Source organism: Somniosus microcephalus, chromosome 4 (assembly GCF_052327205.1).
Source record: "Somniosus microcephalus isolate GS21.2 chromosome 4, FLI_Smic_1.0, whole genome shotgun sequence".
Lineage (NCBI taxonomy): Eukaryota > Metazoa > Chordata > Chondrichthyes > Squaliformes > Somniosidae > Somniosus > Somniosus microcephalus.
This window is the reverse complement of record NC_140990.1, coordinates 155,921,672-155,941,349: the sequence shown is the minus strand read 5'-3', so window position 1 is coordinate 155,941,349 and position 19,678 is coordinate 155,921,672. Positions and strand designations below refer to the sequence as shown.

General features: G+C 48.5%; 1 protein-coding gene across 5 annotated transcripts in view; it reads right to left on the bottom strand.

The window, feature by feature from the left end:
* Positions 1-15,927, bottom strand: part of LOC147119939 (ecto-ADP-ribosyltransferase 5-like) — a 33,898-nt gene extending 17,971 nt beyond the window's left edge. For 2 of the 5 annotated variants that reach the window (XM_085985381.1, XM_085985379.1), the window contains exons 1-2: positions 15,760-15,927; positions 61-177 (exon numbers count right to left, since the gene is read on the bottom strand). The gene's annotated coding sequence lies outside the window, so the exon portion shown is untranslated. Of the gene's footprint in view, positions 1-60; positions 178-831; positions 1,096-15,759 lie in introns of all 5 variants that reach the window. The other 3 variants (XM_085985383.1, XM_085985382.1, XM_085985380.1) reach the window with 2 other exon arrangements.
* Between the last annotated feature and the right edge of the window lie 3,751 nt (positions 15,928-19,678).

Genomic DNA, 19,678 nt, shown 5'->3' with positions numbered 1-19,678 from the left:
ATGACCAACCACTCCCTTTTTCCTGGTGACTCTTATAAGCTGGAGTAGCACAGAACTTACTTTTTTTAGGTGAAGTCTTCAGAGAATTTGCGGAATAAATGTTGCTCAAGTGTTGGTGAAGTCTTGACGACGTGTCCCAGAAAGTCTCCCAATGTGTTTCAGAGCTCCTTTTCACAGCTCCAGCAGCAAGTGAACATAATATGGTGAGTATCACTTTAAATAGTACTTGAAATCCACATCAGTGCTGTGTTTACTCCCAAACAACTGGTCGTTGTTATGAGAGGGCATCAGGACAAGCACGAGCCACCAAAATGCCATGCAGTCTCCTTAGTGAGCACTAGTAGACATTTTAAGTGGCAATCAGCCCCTTAACGACCCTCCGGGCGGCCGTTCCTAGCACTCGGTTCAACTCCTTTACCAAGATGGCGTCTTGTGTTAAACGTGGGCTAAACCGACGTTTCAGGTAAAGACCTCAACTTGGCCACCTCGGAGGATCTTTAGCGCCCGAATGCAATGCCACATATTGCCCCCAAAGTGCTTAACGCTTGTTTCAGGCGTGGGCACTGCATGCCGATTTATTGGCCTTTACCAATATGGTGGGCGGCACACTTTCTGCTCCTAGTGAGCCTGTGCTTCCTGCCGCCATATGGGAGGCTTATGAGTCTACTGAGTGCCCAAAAAATGGGCACTGCATGGCAGACTTTCTCAACCCTAGACTAAAAAAACAGTAAAGATAGTGCTAAATATATGAGTTGATGAGCTACAGTGGCTGCTCTCATCTGAATGTAACTTGTGATGTTGTTTGCTATGTGCTGTAATTTGAGCATTCACCTGTTGCTGTCTATCAGGCTCCTAAGTTTATCCTACATCTGTCATCTGAGATCAGTTGCAACTTTCTCTTCAGAGTCAGTAGTAATGGGTTCCATCCCCACTCCACAGGATTTGAGCACATAATTGACGCTGGTGTTTCAGTCCAGTACTGAGGGAGTGCTGCATTGTCAGAGATGAGTGGACATTGCTTGGATTCCCTTCGTAAGTTGTGGTTTCCTTGAGCTGATTTAGTCCAATAATTTACCCAAACTTTATTATGTTCATCTAAAGGTAAATTGCAAAATTAGAACAACTGAATGAGTGTGAGCAAGTGACAGTGAGAGAGTAAAACAACTTATATAGTTATATAGCGCCTTTAACATAGTAAAACATCCCAAGGCACTTCACAGGAGCGTTATCAGACAAAATTTGACACCAAGCCACATAAGGATAAATTAGGGCAGATGAGCAAAAGCTTGGTCAAAGAGGTAGGTTTAAAGGAACCTCTTAAAGGAGGAAAGAGAGGCGGAGGGGTTGAGGTAGGGAATTCCCGAGCTTAAGGCCTTGGCAGCTGAAGGCACGGCCACCAATGGTGGAGCGATTATAATAAGGGATCCTCAAGAGGTCAGAATTGGAGGAGCGCAGTATCTCAACAACGACGTGTATTTATATAGCTCCTTTAACATAGTAAAACATCCCAAGGCGCTGCACAGGAGTATTTTAAGACCAAAAATTTGACACCGATCCACTTAAGGAGATATTAGGGCAGGTGACCAAAAGTTTGGTCAAAGAGGTAGGTTTTAAGGAGCGTCTTAAAGGAGGAAAGAGAGGTAGCGAGGCAGAGAGGTTTAGGCAGGGAATTCCAGAGCTTAGGGCCGAGGCAACAGAAGGCACGGCCACCAATGGTTGAGTGATTATAATCAGGGATGCTCAAGAGGGCAGAATTAGAGGAGCACAGATATCTCGGGGGGTTGTGGGGCTGGAGGAGATTACAGAGATAGGAAGGGGCGAGGCCATGGAGGGATTTGAAAACAAGGATGAGAATTTTGAAACCCAGGCGCTGCTTAACCGGGATCCAATGTAGGTCAGCGAGCACAGGGGAGATGGGCGAACGGGACTTGGTGCGAGTTAGGACATGTCAGGCGAGTTTTGGATAACATCAAGTTTACGTAGAGTGGAATGTGGGAGGCCAGCCAGGAGTGCATTGGAATAGTCAAGTCTAGAGGTAACAAAGGCATGGATGAGGGTTTCAGCAGCAGATGAGCTGAGACAAGGGTGGAGATGGGCGATGTTACGGAGGTGGAAACAGGCGGATATGTGGTCGGAAGCTCATTTCAGGGTCAAATATGACACCAAGATTGCGACCAGTGTGGTTCAGCCTCAGACAGATGTTAGGGAGAGGGGTGGAGTCAATGGCTAGGGAACGGAGTTTGTGGCGGGGACCGAAAACAATGGCTGTTTGAGAGAGAGAGAGAGAGAGAGAGAGAGAGAGAGAGAGAGAGAGAGAGGGGTTGATTTTAATTTTTAAGTACCAACTGGTGGACCAGACTGGCAAGCCGCCCATGCCAGGAGCGAAGAGGCCAAAGATTTTGAGGCTCGGCATTTAAATAGAACTGGCACAAGCGAGAGTTCTGATGTAGCTCACTGGATTTAGGCTGGTGCAAAATTGGACAGCCCATAAGCCGCCTGGCAAGCAGCAAGGTTGGCCTTATTTGGGACGGGGGGTCGCGATCGTGGAGACGAAGCCAGGGGCAGCGGCGCCCTATATTATTTTTCTTGGGGGAGCATTCCTGCTCCTCCTTGCCCCACAAAAATATTTTAAACTTACCTTTTTGAATCTTTTTCTGCACCACCAGGAACACCGTGCAAAGTGTACGTGGGGCCTGCTTTGCCCAGTTGTCTCCCAAAATAGCAATCGGTGGCCCAAGTACGCCACAGGATCCTGATTTGCGTAATAAACATACTCACAGAATCACAGAATCACAGAAACCCCACAGTGCAGATAGAGGCCATTTCGGCCCATCGAGCCTGCACCGACACATATTCCACCCGATCCCCGTAACCCCACGTATATAATCCCCCTAACACTAAGGGTCAATTTATCATAGCCAATCAACCTAACCCGCAGGTGGCTCGGCTGTCCACCAACAAGGCCTTTCACAAATGGCGGTTGTAGTGTATGTACCCGTCTACCTTTAAGGGAACTATTGAATGTAACCATTCACCTTTAAGGGAACTACTTTAGATGTGGCACTATTTGTTTGGCTTCTGTATACTGTAATACCGATAGTGACCACACCAGTATATAAGTGTTGTAGCAGGATTTCTGGGGCAGATTCGCCCGGACCTTCAAATAGTAAAGACCTGTTTGTTTGTTACTTCTGAAGTCTGTGTATTTATTAACTGCACAACCCACAGACTTTACAGTGGCGACGAGTCCGATCGTACCCTGCGGCAAGATTACCATAAGCAACGAAGAGCGTCGAAGAGAGACAACCGCCCTCGTCGTGCTACCAAAAGAAAACACGAGGCTGCAGCAACAGAAAGCAGGAAGACTAACAACAAAAGCTGTATCAGCAACAGGCACTGACTACCCTTCTGCCACGGTGCGGAGTGAGCCGACCAGCAAGAAACAAGGCGGCCGAAGAGACTGTGAGTAGGGGAAGGTGTAGAAGCATCCGGAGGATAAGGGCAGAGCACTCGACCTCGGTCGAGGGGGAGCTGTGCCGGCCAAAAGTCGGGTCCAACGGCGTCGGGTGACAGCCGGACCGCGATCGGCGGGACAATCGGGGCAGCGACCGCAGCCACGAAGCGCTGAGCCTGCTAGTAGGCGCGGGAAGAGAAACCCAGCCGCAGCCGGGGAGGGAAACACCGGTCTGCGAGAGGGCTGGGGAGGCGAACGGGAACCGTGCGGGTGAGAGCCGGGTGCGGAGAGAGAGACTGCGAGGAGCCGGTCCAGCGGCTGAGCTGTTCTCCACCAACGGGGTACTCAGAGCCGGCAAAACCGAACGTGCGGGAGTGGGTGAGAGACACAGCCGAAAACGGGGTGAGAGACTGCGCGAGAGCCAGTCCAGCGGTGAGCTGTTCTCCACCAATGGGGTACCCAGGGCTGGTAGCACCGAACGTGCGGGTGAGAGAGACAGAGCCGGGTACGGAGAGAGAGACTGCGGGAGAGCCAGTCCAGCGGCTGAACTGTCCTCCGCTAACGGGGTGTACCCAGCGCCGGTAGAGCCATGCGGGCGGGAGGAAAAGACATAGCCGAGTAAGGGGAGCTGTGCGGTAGCCAGCCAGCGGCTGAACCTGTCCGCTGAGGGGGAAGCGTACCCCTTCCACCGGGAAGAAACGCGGGAAGCCGCCATTAGGCGGAGAAGACGCCAGAAGCGGGAAACCGCCATTGAAGTGGGCGGGGCGAGAAAGGAAGAGCGGGAAACCGCCATTTTCGCGGGAAAACCGCCATCTTGATTGACATACCGCCATTGAAGTGGGCGGGGAGAGAAGGAAAGAGCGGGAAACCGCCGATTTCGCGGGAAAACCGCCATCTTAGAAACAAATAAATAAATAAGAAATACTGGTGCTGCTCCCAAGGGAAGAAAGATGCCTAAGCGAGGGAATATTAACAAATTTAATTCTGAAATAGAAGACTGGGCCACGTATGTGGAACGCATAGAGATCTATTGCGAAGCGAACAAAATAGAGGAAGACGACAAGGCGATAACATTGCTAAACTCGATGGGGGCAAAAACATACGGGCTCTTGAAGCATCTAATAGCACCAAATAAACCAGCGGATCAGACCTTCGAAGAGATTGTGGCTGTGCTGAAGGACCACTTGAACCCCACACCGCTGATGCTGGCTGAACGATTCAAATTCTATGCAAGAACGCAGAAGAAAGACGAAAGCAATGCGGAATACTTGGTCGAACTGCATAGGCTAGCGAAATACTGCCAGTTCGGAGGGAATCTGACAGAAGCGCTGCGGGACAAGTTCGTATGCGGATTGTCCAAAGAAGGGACGCAGAAGCGACTACTGGAAGAGAATGACCTCACACTGGACAGGGCTGTCCTTATAGCTGCATCGCACGAAGCCGCAGCGAAAGGAACAGCGGAAATGCAACTAAAGGCGGCGGCACTCGGGGTGGACCAAATTACTTCAAGCACAACAAAATGCTACCGTTGTGGGAAGACAACGCATGACCAGAATCAATGCTGGTTTAAGAACCAAGAGTGTAGGAAATGTGGCAAACTGGGTCACATCGCGAAGGTATGCCGGTCCGGGAAAAAGATCAATAATCAAAGGAAGCCACCACCAGAAAAGTACAACAAGGTACACAAGGTGGCTGAGAAGAGTTCAGACGAACAGAATTCAGACTCAGACCCAAACAACCAGGAGCTGGGTAGTCTGAGAATCCACAATGTGGGTAAAGAAACGGATCTACAGGCCATCTGGGTCATACTAAAAATAGCTGGAGTCCAAATAAGAATGGAGCTGGACACTGGATCAGCTCTATCAGTCATCAACCGAAGGGACTACCACCGGCTATTCTCTCACATACCTTTTGTTGTGTATGTAATATGTGTGCTACTTTGAACCTATGGACAGGACTGCACTACTTGTTGGGCGTAGTGATACGCAGTACCACTCCTGGCCATAGGGGTATAAATAGTACTGTGGGTACTGATCTCCCCTCAGTTCCCGCCTGTGGGCATGAAGTAAAGACCTATGTATAGTCCCTACCTCCAACCAGTAAAGACCTGTTTGAGTTATACGTTTAAGTCTTTGTGTTAATTGTTCAATACAATACACATACCTACGAAGAGAGATTAAATAGTTTGGGCTTGTACTCACTGGAGTTTAGAAGATTGAGAGGGGATCTCATCGAAACATATAAAATTATGGCAGGCCTGGACAGGCTGAATTCAGAGAGAATGTTTCCAATGGCCGGGGAGCACAGAACCAGGGGCCACAGTCTAAAAATAGCGGGCAAATCATTTAAAACAGAGATGAGGAAGAATTTCTTCACTCAAAGAGTGGTGAGCCTGTGGAATTCCCTGCCACAGAGGGCTGTGAAGGCTAATTCAATAAATATTTTCAAGAGAGAATTGGATATATTTCTGAAGGCTAAGGGGATTAAGGGTTACGGAGAAAAGGCGGGGACGGGGTACTGAACTGGTAAGATCAGCTATGATCTCAGACGAAGATCAGCCATGATCTCATTGAATGGCGGAGCAGGCTCGAAGGGCCAAATGGCCTACTCCTGTTCCTATCTCTATGTTTCTATGTTTAACACTGGCGACGAGTCAGGTTCTTACCCTGCGGCAGTTGAAGAGAGGTTTCAAACATCACCACCCCACTAGAAGCGACAGGCTTTAGGACTCTGAAGCCTCCATCAGCGACTGAGCACTGGAGTGCAGCAAACATCCTGACAGCTTCCAGCGACTGACAGAAGTCTTTCTGCAGTTTCCTTGTTCAACCTAGGTGGTGGGGTAAGCCGTGCAGTGTTGGCTGCAAAGACAGGGCTGGGGAAGTTGGAGAAGATAAGGGCGATCGCAATCCCTGATAAGAGCCGCGGTGAAACGCGCGAGCGGGTAAGCCAGAGCCCGGGAGGGAGCGAGCAAGCAAGAGCCGCGCGAGCGGGTGAGCCAGAGGCCGGGAGCCGCTTCAAGTGCGAGGCGCAGCGTGGGCCAGCGATCGGAACCAAAGATAAGGGCCGCACTCGGGGGCTGAAGGGAGACGGCGTCGGGGGACGGGTGAAGACCGCCAAGCGTGGGAAAACCGCCATTTTGTGGGCGGAGGACGACGGCAAGAGCGGGAAGCCGCCATCTTTGATAACAAGTAAACAAAATAAAATCTGAGAAATTGCAAATCTACAATGCCTAAACACGGGAATATTAGCACCTTTGATAGTGACCTCGAAGATTGGGCCATATATGTTGAAAGAGTAAAAAATTATTGTAAGGCCAATAAAATTCGTGACCAAGATAAAGCTCTAACATTATTAAATTTAATGGGTGCGAAGACATACGGGCAATTGAAACACCTGTTATCACCAGATGAACCGGCGGATAAGATGTTCGATGAGATTGTTACTGTCCTGAAAGATCATCTAAACCCCACGCCGCTGATGCTAGCGGAACGATTTAAATTTTATGACAGAAGGCAGCTACAGCATGAAAGCAATGCTGATTATTTGCTGGAATTGCGTAAATTAGCGAAATATTGCCAGTTTGGAACGGGACTGACAGAGGCACTTCGAGACAAATTTGTGTGTGGTTTATTTAAACAGGATACACAAAAGCGACTGCTCGAGGAGAATGAGCTGACGCTCGAGAAGGCGGTCACTATGGCAGCAGCACACGAAGCCGCAGCGAGAGGCACGGCAGTAATGCAGCTACGGTCACCGGAGCTCAGTGCACACAAATTGGGTGTGAGTTCTGGCAAATGTTATCGTTGTGGAAAGACAACGCATGATCAGAACCAGTGTTGGTTTAAAAACCAAGAATGTAGAACTTGTGGTAGGCTTGGACATATAGCTAGAGTATGCAGGTCAGGGAAGAAGACCAGCAACAAGAAGTCACCGCAAGGAAAATACGCAAAGGTACACAAGGTGACCGAACAGGAGTCCGATTCAGACGCTAGCAGTAATGAACTGGCTAGCTTAAGCTGTAATGAACTGGCTAGCTTAAGAGTACTCAACGCTGGTAAGGGTGCAGACCTCCAGACAATTTGGGTCACTCTTCAGATAGAAGGAGTCCAAGTAAAACTGGAATTGGACACTGGATCGGCATTGACGGTCATAAATAAGAAAGATTACGGAAAGTTATTCCAACATATTCCCCTACAGGATACGGGGATTATATTGAAAACATACACGGGGCAAAGAGTGTACCCCATCGGGAAAATAGAGGTTGCAGTGGTCCACAAGGGCGAAGACAGTCAAATAATGGACTTATATGTGATATCTGAAGGAGGTCCTCCACTACTAGGACGGGAGTGGATTAGGAAAATGAATATGGACTGGCATTTCCTACGAGTGAGAACTCGGTGAAGATAGTCGGCCCAGACTCTGGAACGGATGATGGTAAGCCCAACTCAGGTGCAAAAGACAAAGTTTCAGCACAGAATTCCACTGAGCAACAACAACATAGTTTAACTGTGGATTCTGAGTCTGGCAAGTCTACTGATGTGCCCATTTCTGAGGGACACCGGGCTCGAACTCAACTCCATTTCAAACTACAACAGCAATTAGAACAAATGCTTCGCCGTTGTGAGCAAGAGTTGAATGCAACGAAAGAGTTCTTTGATATAGAGTTGGAGAATCTGGAAAGACAACAGAAGCAGCTGATGGAGAAAATGGAGCAGGAGCACACAAAACGTCTGATGTCAGAGGAGTTAACGGTCAGCCAACTCCTGCATATGCTGAAGGACAGGACTCTGAAATGGGAAAAACTTGAACACGAACTTCAATATTCAAACGAAAGGGGTTCGGAGCTCTCAAAGGTTATTGGAAGAGCTGAGGTGGCAACACAGACTGAGATGACTGCAACAGAGCAGCCCTTGGATGCCAAATGTACGCTGACTCACGTCAACGTAGAACAACAGACCGCTGAAACAGCTGCTCCGGTAGAGGGATTGAATAGTCCGATCAATCAATCTCCAAAAGAAGTTGAAGTAGTAAAATCTCAAATGAGGTCATTAGTAAATGACTTGCTGAAAGCCCAGAAAAAGCTGGATGAAGAGGTACGCATGAAGAAGTCTCTTCAGGAAAGATGTCTGGACTCGGAACAAAAGCTGGCTAACGCCCAGCTGGGTATGGAGGAAATAGAAGACCCTCTCGCTGGCCTAGATCAGGACGACACCGAATATTACTATGTCCTGTCCTGCCCAACTTGTAACTTCGACTCCCACCATACAGAAATCATGGAGGAGCACCGAAAGTCTACGGAACATCGGGAGAAGGTGGCTCTACTACGGAAAAAGGAGGGAGAGAAGGAGGAACTGCGCATGCAGCTGACAGCTGACAGTGGAGCCCAGAGAGTCTCCAAGAAGCAGAAAAGGAAAAGTCGAAACAGAAGATGACCCATCTGAACCATTATTACCTCTACCAGATCACACACGTGGTCCCTCCGAACGGAGCCAATTCAGTTCGGAAGTTCAAACTGTTAAATCCATGGAAGGACTATTGAATGAGTCACTCCAGCAACGTGAACCGACTCCACCACAGAGATTGAATCTGTGAACTGTTTTCCGCAGAGACTGAATCTGTGATCTGTTTTGACATGAAGTTATCTATGTATCTATGTTATTCTGTTATGTAAACCTGAAGTTATATATGTATATATGTTATTACGTTATGTTAAATGGGGAGATGACTGTAAAGCTAGGAAGGGAGGAATGTTGTGTATGTAATATGTGTGCTACTTTGAACCTATGGACAGGACTGCACTACTTGTTGGGCGTAGTGATACGCAGTACCACTCCTGGCCATAGGGGTATAAATAGTACTGTGGGTACTGATCTCCCCTCAGTTCCCGCCTGTGGGCATGAAGTAAAGACCTATGTATAGTCCCTACCTCCAACCTGTTTGAGTTATACGTTTAAGTCTTTGTGTTAATTGTTCAATACAATACACATACTTAACACCTTTAAGAAATACCAAGTTCGTATTACAGACATACACGGGGCATAACGTATACCCCGTGGGGAAAATAAGAGTCAAGGTGAGAGATAGGGGTAAAGAACACCCAAGAATGAGCTTGTACGTATTACCTGAGGGAGGACCACCACTTCTAGGACGGGAGTGGATTAAGAAAATAGACATGGAATGGCATTACCTAAAAGCCATAATGAGGGAGCTATTAGCTCAGATTCTGAAATGGATGATGATAAGACCAAGTCGAAAATGAAGACAGGCAGAAGGACTTATGGTACCAAGAAGAATAAAGCTGCAGAGCAGAACTCCAGGTTGACAGAGAATTCTGAGCCTGTTCAAGCAAAGGATTCATCCATGACGGAAGAACACCGAGCTCGGACGCAAACTTATGTCAAAGTACGACAACAATTAGAACAGTTGAGTGATCGTCTCGTACAGGAGATGAAAAATATGGAAAAGTTCTGGGACACCGAATGGGGGAACCTGGAAAGACTACAGAGACAGCTAGCTCAAGCAGAGAGCGACCATAGAGCCATCATGGTCAAATACCAATCACATTCCCCTGATGCTGTTCAGGAACTAGAATATTTACAGAATGAACCAAAGGAAGAGGAATCTTCAGGGAGCCAGGATTTTATTCCAGTTCTTCTTTACGACTCCTTACAAGCAGAGTGTGAGAAGTTGAAAGAACAGTATGAACAGGCCCAGGCTACAATTCAGAAGGGGGTTAACTCGGCAGCCTCCGAAAAGCTAGTTTCAGTGGAAGCATATGAACAACTAAAGGTTGAACATGAGCAAGAAGTCCAAAGGCTGCAGGAAATTCTTGATGAGCTCAAGGCTAAGACAGACTCATCGATAGAAGCTCCATCCATAGATGAGCAATTAGAGGTGAAAATCATGGCAGAGCATGAAAGACAGGATGTCCAAGAACTTATAAAAACATTGAAGGACACCCAAGACAAATATGAGGCGGCAATGTCTGAGGTTCAACAACTTGAAGAACAGATTCAACTGGGAATCCTTGCAGTGGAAGAACAGGACACTGTAAGAATGGTCCCTGAACATGAACTAGAGAGCATCAGGGCGCAACTTTTCCGAGCGCTGAAAGCCAAAGTTCAAGAGGAACGTAAGGTGGAAGTATTGGAGAAAGAGGTGGATGAAATGGAGAAGACTCTGATCCACCGTGTTCCCAGGGAAGAGTTAACGGTCGGCCAACTCCTTCATATGCTGAAGGACAAGACTCTACAAGGGGAACAATCTGAACACGAGCTTCAATCTTCAGGGGGAACGAGTTCGGAGCTCTCAAAAGTCACGGAGATAGCTGAGGTGGCAACACAAATTTTACAAGGATGCCAAAAGTACGTTGAATCATGTCAAGGTGAACAGAAGAAGGTGGAAACCGTTACTTCAGTAGAAGGGTTAAATAGCCTGATAACGCAATTACCGGTGGAAAGGAAGGTATTGAACTCACAAATGAGGTCCGTCGTGAAGGAATGGCAGATAACCCAGGAAGAGCGGGATGAATATGAATGCATGAAGAAGGCTTTTCAAGAAAGATGTTTAGGGAAGGAACCACCGTCAGCTAACGTCCAGACGGGTGAGGAGGAAGAAGAAGTCTCTCTCGCTGGCCTAACTCAGGACGAACCTGAATATTACCATGACCTGTTGAGTGACACTGAATATTATGAGGATGTGGTCTGCCCAGCTTGTGATGAAAACTCTCAAAGTGCTGAAATCCGGATGAAGCACTTAAGGTCTAAGGAACATAGAGAGTTGGTGGCGCTACAGCTGGCAGCCGAGAAAGGAGCTCCGAGAGTTTCAAAAAGGCAGAAAAGAAAAAGAAGAAGCAGAAGATAATAACTGTCTAAAATATTAGCACTTCTACCATTCCAGGCGGGACATTACGAAAGGAGCTAAATTAGTTGAAAAACTGGTAAATGTCAAGACAGCCAGTTGGTTGTCAAAGTCCGCACTGCTGGTTCAACAGGACGAAAGTTCAAGCTGCTACGTCAAGAAAAAGGCTATGGAGGAGTCACGCTAGCCAGGTGAACCGGCTACCCCAAAGAAATGTTGTTCGGAACGAGTCAAGATCAGAGACTGAATCTATGAACTGTTTCCGCAGAGACGGAACCTGTGAACTGTTTCCACCGAGATTATATTTGTAAATTGTTTTATATGACATTGACTCCACCGAGATTATAGCTGTAATTTGTTTTATAGGAAGTTGAAGATATGTATGTTTAACGGGGACTCTGTAAGTAATAAGCTAAAAAGGGAGGATTGTAGTGTATGTACCCGTCTACCTTTAAGGGAACTATTGAGTGTAACCGTTCACCTTTAAGGGAACTACTTTAGGTGTGGCACTATTTGTTTGGCTTCTGTATACTGTAATACCGATAGTGACCACACCAGTATATAAGTGTTGTAGCAGGATTTCTGGGGCAGATTCGCCCGGACCTTCGAATAGTAAAGACCTGTTTGTTTGTTACTTCTGAAGTCTGTGTATTTATTAACTGCACAACCCACAGACTTTACAGCGGTGCTCAGTGTCTACGTCAGCAACTCGCTATTGACAATTTAGTCAAGCTAAACTAAGATCCAGTGACATAATTCCTAGAAAGGCGAATGCAGGTTCAAAGATCATAATAGCCCAGTGGTATTTTGATTTTTATGAATAGGAACTTGCAGTAAAATGAAAATGATACATTTCTACATTGTGTAATTCACCAGGATGATGCAAGGGATGGGAAACTACAGGACAGACGTGTGCACACTCACTGACACAAGGCACAGACTCACACTCACTGACACAGGGCACAGACTCACACTCACTGACACAGACTCACACACACTGAGAGAACAAAGACTCACACTCACTGACACAGAACACAGACTCACACTCACTGACACAGGGCACAGACTCACACTCACTGACACTGGGCACAGACTCACACTCACTGACACAAGGGAAAGACTCACTCACTGACACAGGGCACAGACTCACACTCACTGACACAGACTCACACTCACTGACACAAGGCACAGACTCACACTCACTGAAACAGAGCACAGACTCACACTCACTGACACAAGGCACAGACTCACTCACAGACAGGGCACAGACTCACACTCACTGAAACAGAGCACAGACACACACTCACTGACACAGGGCACAGACTCACACTCACTGACACAGGGCACAGACTCTCACTGACACAAGGCACAGACTCTCACTCACTGACACAGGGCACAGACTCACACTCACTGACACAGACTCACACTCACTGACAGAGCACAGACTCACTCACTGACACAAGGCACAGACTCACACTCACAGACACAGGGCACAGACTCACACTCACTGACACAAGGCACAGACTCACACTCACTGACACAAGGCACAGACTCACACTCACTGACACAAGGCACAGACTCACACTCACTGACACATGGCACATACTCACACTCACTGACACAAGGCACAGACTCACACTCACTGACACAGGGCACAGACTGACACTCACTGACACAAGGCACAGACTCACACTCACTGACACAGACTGACACTCACTGACACAAGGCACAGACTCTCACTCACTGACACAGGGCACAGACTCACACTCACTGACACAGACTCACACTCACTGACAGAGCACAGACTCACTCACTGACACAAGGCACAGACTCACACTCACAGACACAGGGCACAGACTCACACTCACTGACACAAGGCACAGACTCACACTCACTGACACAAGGCACAGACTCACACTCACTGACACAAGGCACAGACTCACACTCACTGACACATGGCACATACTCACACTCACTGACACAAGGCACAGACTCACACTCACTGACACAGGGCACAGACTGACACTCACTGACACAAGGCACAGACTCACACTCACTGACACAGACTGACACTCACTGACACAAGGCACAGACTCACTCACTGACACATGGCACAGACTCACACTCACTGACACAAGCTCACACTCACTGACACAGGGCACAGACTCACACTGACACAAGGCACAGACTCACACTCACTGGCACAAGGCACAGACTCACACTCACTGACACATGGCACAGACTCACACTCACTGACACAGGGCACAGACTGACACTCACTGACACAGGGCACAGACTGACACTCACTGACACAGGGCACACACTCACTGACACAGGGCACACACTCACTGGCACAGAGCACAGACTCACTCACTGACACAAGGCACAGACTCACACTCACTGACACAGGGCACAGACTCACACTCACTGACACAAGGCACAGACTCACACTCACTGACACAGGGCACAGACTCACACTCACTGGCACAGGGCACAGACTCTCACTCACTGACACAAGGCACAGACTCTCACTCACTGACACAGGGCACAGACTCACACTCACTGACACAGACTCACACTCACTGACAGAGCACAGACTCACTCACTGACACAAGGCACAGACTCACACTCACAGACACAGGGCACAGACTCACACTCACTGACACAAGGCACAGACTCACACTCACTGACACAAGGCACAGACTCTCACTCACTGACACAGGGCACAGATTCACACTCACTGACACAGACTCACACTCACTGAGAGAACAAAGACTCACACTCACTGACACAGAACACAGACTCACACTCACTGACACAGGGCACAGACTCACACTCACTGACACTGGGCACAGACTCACACTCACTGACGCAAGGGAAAGACTCACTCACTGACACAGGGCACAGACTCACACTCACTGACACAGACTCACACTCACTGACACAAGGCACAGACTCACACTCACTGAAACAGAGCACAGACTCACACTCACTGACACAAGGCACAGACTCACTCACAGACAGGGCACAGACTCACACTCACTGAAACAGAGCACAGACTCACACTCACTGACACAGGGCACAGACTCACACTCACTGACACAGGGCACAGACTCTCACTCACTGACACAAGGCACAGACTCTCACTCACTGACACAGGGCACAGACTCACACTCACTGACACAGACTCACACTCACTGACAGAGCACAGACTCACTCACTGACACAAGGCACAGACTCACACTCACAGACACAGGGCACAGACTCACACTCACTGACACAAGGCACAGACTCACACTCACTGACACAAGGCACAGACTCACACTCACTGACACAAGGCACAGACTCACACTCACTGACACATGGCACATACTCACACTCACTGACACAAGGCACAGACTCACACTCACTGACACAGGGCACAGACTGACACTCACTGACACAAGGCACAGACTCACACTCACTGACACAGACTGACACTCACTGACACAAGGCACAGACTCACACTCACTGACACATGGCACAGACTCACACTCACTGACACAAGCTCACACTCACTGACACAGGGCACAGACTCACACTGACACAAGGCACAGACTCACACTCACTGGCACAAGGCACAGACTCACACTCACTGACACATGGCACAGACTCACACTCACTGACACAGGGCACAGACTGACACTCACTGACACAGGGCACAGACTGACACTCACTGACACAGGGCACACACTCACACTCACTGACACAGGGCACACACTCACTGGCACAGGGCACAGACTCACTCACTGCCACAAGGCACAGACTCACACTCACTGACACAGGGCACAGACTCACACTCACTGACACAAGGCACAGACTCTCACTCACTGACACAGGGCACAGACTCACACTCACTAACACAGACTCACTCACTGACACAAGGCACAGACTCACACTCACAGACACAGGGCACAGACTCACACTCACGGACACAAGGCACAGACTCTCACTCACTGACACAAGGCACAGACTCTCACTCACTGACACAGGGCACAGACTCACACTCACTGACACAGACTCACACTCACTGACAGAGCACAGACTCACTCACTGACACAAGGCACAGACTCACACTCACAGACACAGGGCACAGACTCACACTCACTGACACAAGGCACAGACTCACACTCACTGACACAAGGGACAGACTCACACTCACTGACACAAGGGACAGACTCACTCACTGACACAAGGCACAGACTCACACTCACAGACACAGGGCACAGACTCACACTCACTGACACAAGGCACAGACTTCCACTCACTGACACAGACTCACAGGCAGAGGGCACCAACATACACATACTCGGGGCACCATTTATGCCCCAATATGTTTTGAACTCGAGGAAAGTTTGTCAGATATCGAGCACTCACTGTGCCGTGGAATAAATTGATTAACTTACTGGATAGTCCGTTCCTTCAGTCCGGCTGCTGTTAAAGCTGGTGGGATGTAGAGGGCCACATTCTGATCTGGGCTGTGGTGAAATATTTCCAACCTGTTTGGATCCAGTGGTCTCCCTGTGCAATGCTTCTATGGGTGCCCTTCAATCACTGCCCAGAATAACTCTAGCCCATCTGGCTCAGAAGTTGTAGTTTGCGTTCCTACCGCTGCTCACTTAGCTGATCTCAACCAATTGCAAAAGGCCAAGTGTAAAAATGTGCCAGCAAAATTTGCACCTGGCTGCCAACAAGTGGGTGGAGCCAGTTAGAGCGTCCAAGGCCTGTGTAACTTAAATCATGCTGACAGACAGTGCCAATCATGTGGAAGGCACCACTTGTGATACCAAAACTTGCGTCCTGACTCAGGATTTCAGAGCCTGCAGCCGCTTAAAAGTGCAGCACTGAAAGATTTACGTTGAAATATGTCCCTTCAAACCATTGAATGTTACTACACAGAAGGAGTCCATTCAGCTCATTGTGCTTTTTACCAGAGCAATTCACAAGTTGTCTCCCATTCTACTCTCCCCATAGTCCTGTATCTTCCTCTGCTACAAGTATATAATGGTCTCTACCTCAAGCACTCCCTGTGGCAAAGCATTCCATGCCCCAACAATTCACTGTAAAGAAATGTTTCCTAACCCCTCTCCTCACGCTTCGTGACAATTTTAAATTGATGACCCCCTCATCATTTACTCCCAACCAGAAGAAATAACTTTTCCCTATTTATTCTTTCGCAATTTGATGAAAAATAATCAGTTAAATCTACATTTGGTTTTCTCAGTGGAAATAGTCCCTGGTATCATGCTGGTGAATCTATACTCGACACTCTCTATGGCTTTGATGTCCTTTCTGTAACGGGGCAGCCAAGACTGCACACAGTGCACTAACTGTGGTCTGGCCAATGTTTTGTATAAATTCATCATTACTTCTTTACTCTTGAACTCTATGTTTTCGCCTAAAATGTGTTACCTCACACTTATCCACATTAAATTGCATCTGCCACCTGTCTGCCCATTCCACTAACTTGTTTCCCTTCCAAAAATCTTTTACAAGCCTCCGCAAGATCCTACAAATCCATTGGCAGGATAGGCGCACCAACATCAGTGTTCTCGCTCAGGCCAACATCCCCAGCATCGAAGCTTTGACCACGCTCGATCAGCTCCAATGGACGGGTCACATCGTCTGCATGCTCGATACGAGACTCCAAAAACACGCGCTCTACTCGGAGCTCCAACATGGCAAGAGAGCCCCAGGTGGGCAGAGGGAACGCTTCAAGGACACCCTCAAAGCCTCCTTGAAAAAGTGCATCATCCCCACTGACACCTGGGAATCCCTGGCCCAAGACCGCTCAAAGTGGAGGAGAAGCATCCGGGAAGGCGCCGCGAGTCTCTTCGCCGGGAGCAAGCGGAAGCCAAGTGCAAGCAGCGCAAGGAGTGCACGTCAACCCAAGCACCCCACCCTTCAACCACCATCTGCCCCACCTGTGACAGAGACTGTAGGTCCTGCATTGGACTCATCAGTCACCTGAGAACTCATTTTTAATGTGGAAGCAAGTCATCCTCAGTTCCAAGGGACTGCCTAAGAAGAAGACAAACCATCCAACTTTTGTCATTAGGGAATTTCAAAATTGTGCTTCCTATACCTAAGTCCAAGTCATCATCTATATATTTGAGAATGAAAGTGGCCCCAGCACTGTCCCCTGGGTTACCCCACTTCCAAGCCTTCTCCAATCTGAGCAATACCCAATTACCCTAATCCTTAGATTCATGCCCTTCAACCAACTTTCTCACCACCCTGTTATATTTCCTCTCATACCCTATACCAACATTTTTGTAACAAGTCACCTGTCAGATATCTTATCTAATACCTGATAAAAATTCATATACATTGCATCTACTGCATTCCCTTTCAAGGTGTTGGCATTAGGGCTATGGTTAGGGTCAGGTTGCGGCAAGAGGGCAGTGGTCCCTTCCTGTGATCATGCTCTCATTTATTGGTGGAGTTTCTGTTGCACTGGAGAAAGTTGCTTCTATTTGGCTCATGTTTATTATTACTTCTTGTCCTGTTGTTGCCAATATCTGGTTGCTTTAATCTCTGTCTGGATTTATGTTCCGCGGGGTTGGTCCTGGCCATATGGCTCCTGTATACAAGCTGTTTGCTCAGGGGAAGCAGTTTATTGAAAAGCTGGAGGTTAGGTTAGACCCTTTCTGGGTGGGTTTTAGCATTAGGAATTAGGGTTAAGGGCATATTCTGGGGCTGGGGTAGATGGTAAATTTAGTAGTTTGGGTTTTGGAGTTTAGAGGTTTATGGCTCAGGGTTATACTTTAGGGGGTTAGATTCAGCAGTGGGATTTTGGTGTTTAGAAGTGTATTCTCCAGGTTATACTTTAGGGGGTCAGGTTTAGGAGTGGGATTTTGGGGTTCAGGCTTAGTTCAAGTTTAGAATATGGCTTTTGAAGTTCCGGTTAGCTCCTGTGCTAGTGCTTGGGGTTAGAACTTGAGGTAGGATTGTTGGTTAAGGCCATAATTAGGGTTGGGGGTTTTTGGGGTTGGGATGTGTTAGGATTAGGGTCAAGGTTCATGTTAGGATTAGGCTTGGGGGAGTTTAGTGTTGGGGGTTTTTTAGGGTTAGAGTTTTGGGATAGAGTCAGAGTCTGGGCCAAGGTCAGAACTATGCCTCACTGTGTTAGGGTCATTTGCTCAAGAGCTGCAGTTTGTGTCAGTGGTGTGGGTTTCATTAGCCGTTAGTGAGATTAGATTTCAGTATTAGGGGTTGGGGTAAGGGGCATGTATCAGGTTAGTGTTTCCCGGCCCCTGCACTTGCTTAAAATCTGTGATATCTCTAACTTTTTCCAGTTCTGACAAACGGTCATCGACCTGAAACGTTGGGAGAAAAATTGGGTGGCGCCTATTTTGGGGCGCTAACATCGCCGGAAAAGTTAGTGTCCCAAAATGGGTGCTGGAAAAGTTAGTGTCCCAAAATGGGTGCTGAAAAAGTTAGCGTCCCTCCATCGTAAATTCAGTAGTAGCGCTCCATCTCCTGCTTCGGGCGCTACTACTAAATTTCGCGGTGCGGCGTCACTTAGCGGCACGTCATTGCAGGTCTCCTCCCCTGATTCAAGGGGAGGGGCCTAGCGCTGCGCACACTGAGGCCCTTCCAGACCACCGGGGAGCGGGGTGCCGTGGAAACAGCCCGGCACTCAAGAGGAGTAGCAGGGGGCAGGTGCTGGCAGTCGGCCAAAATAAAAATGGCCGCCTGACACCTGCCCTTTAACTTGTGCCGCCGCCGTTGCCAAACCGCCCCCTTGATCCTGTCGGACCTATCGTGCAGCGATAGTTCAGTGGGTGCAAGGGACATTTGCGGCCGGGGCGCAAGCGGGTCGTTGCGCATGGCGATGACATCATTGCCAGCAGCGCAGCGGCGCGGGGCACTACCGGCTACTGCCGCCACTACCCTCCCACTGAATTTCATGGGAGGTGTTAGCGGTGCCGCGCCCGTGTGCTAGGAGATTTGCACCCCATTAGCACACCCCCAGGGGCACTAACAAGAGGTGCTAACCAACCCAATTTTTCCCCCGTTAACTCTGTTTCTCTCTCCGCAGATGCTGCCTGAGCTGCTGAGTATTTCCAGCATTTTCTGTTCTTGGTTATAGTAATGGGGTTGTTTGCTTCGAGGGTGCTGTTTATTTGCGGTTTGTGAGTTGGCTTTAAGAGTTGGGGTTTGAGGCATATGTTCAATTCTTGCAAGTGGTTAAGTCTGGCTTAGGTTCGGATAAGGATCATGGTTGGGTTATTGTAGTGTGAGGGTTTCGGGTTAAGGTCCAGGTACAGGTCAGGGTCCGGGTAGTTCAGATTAAGGTTGGGGTTGCGGTGGGTGTAGTTA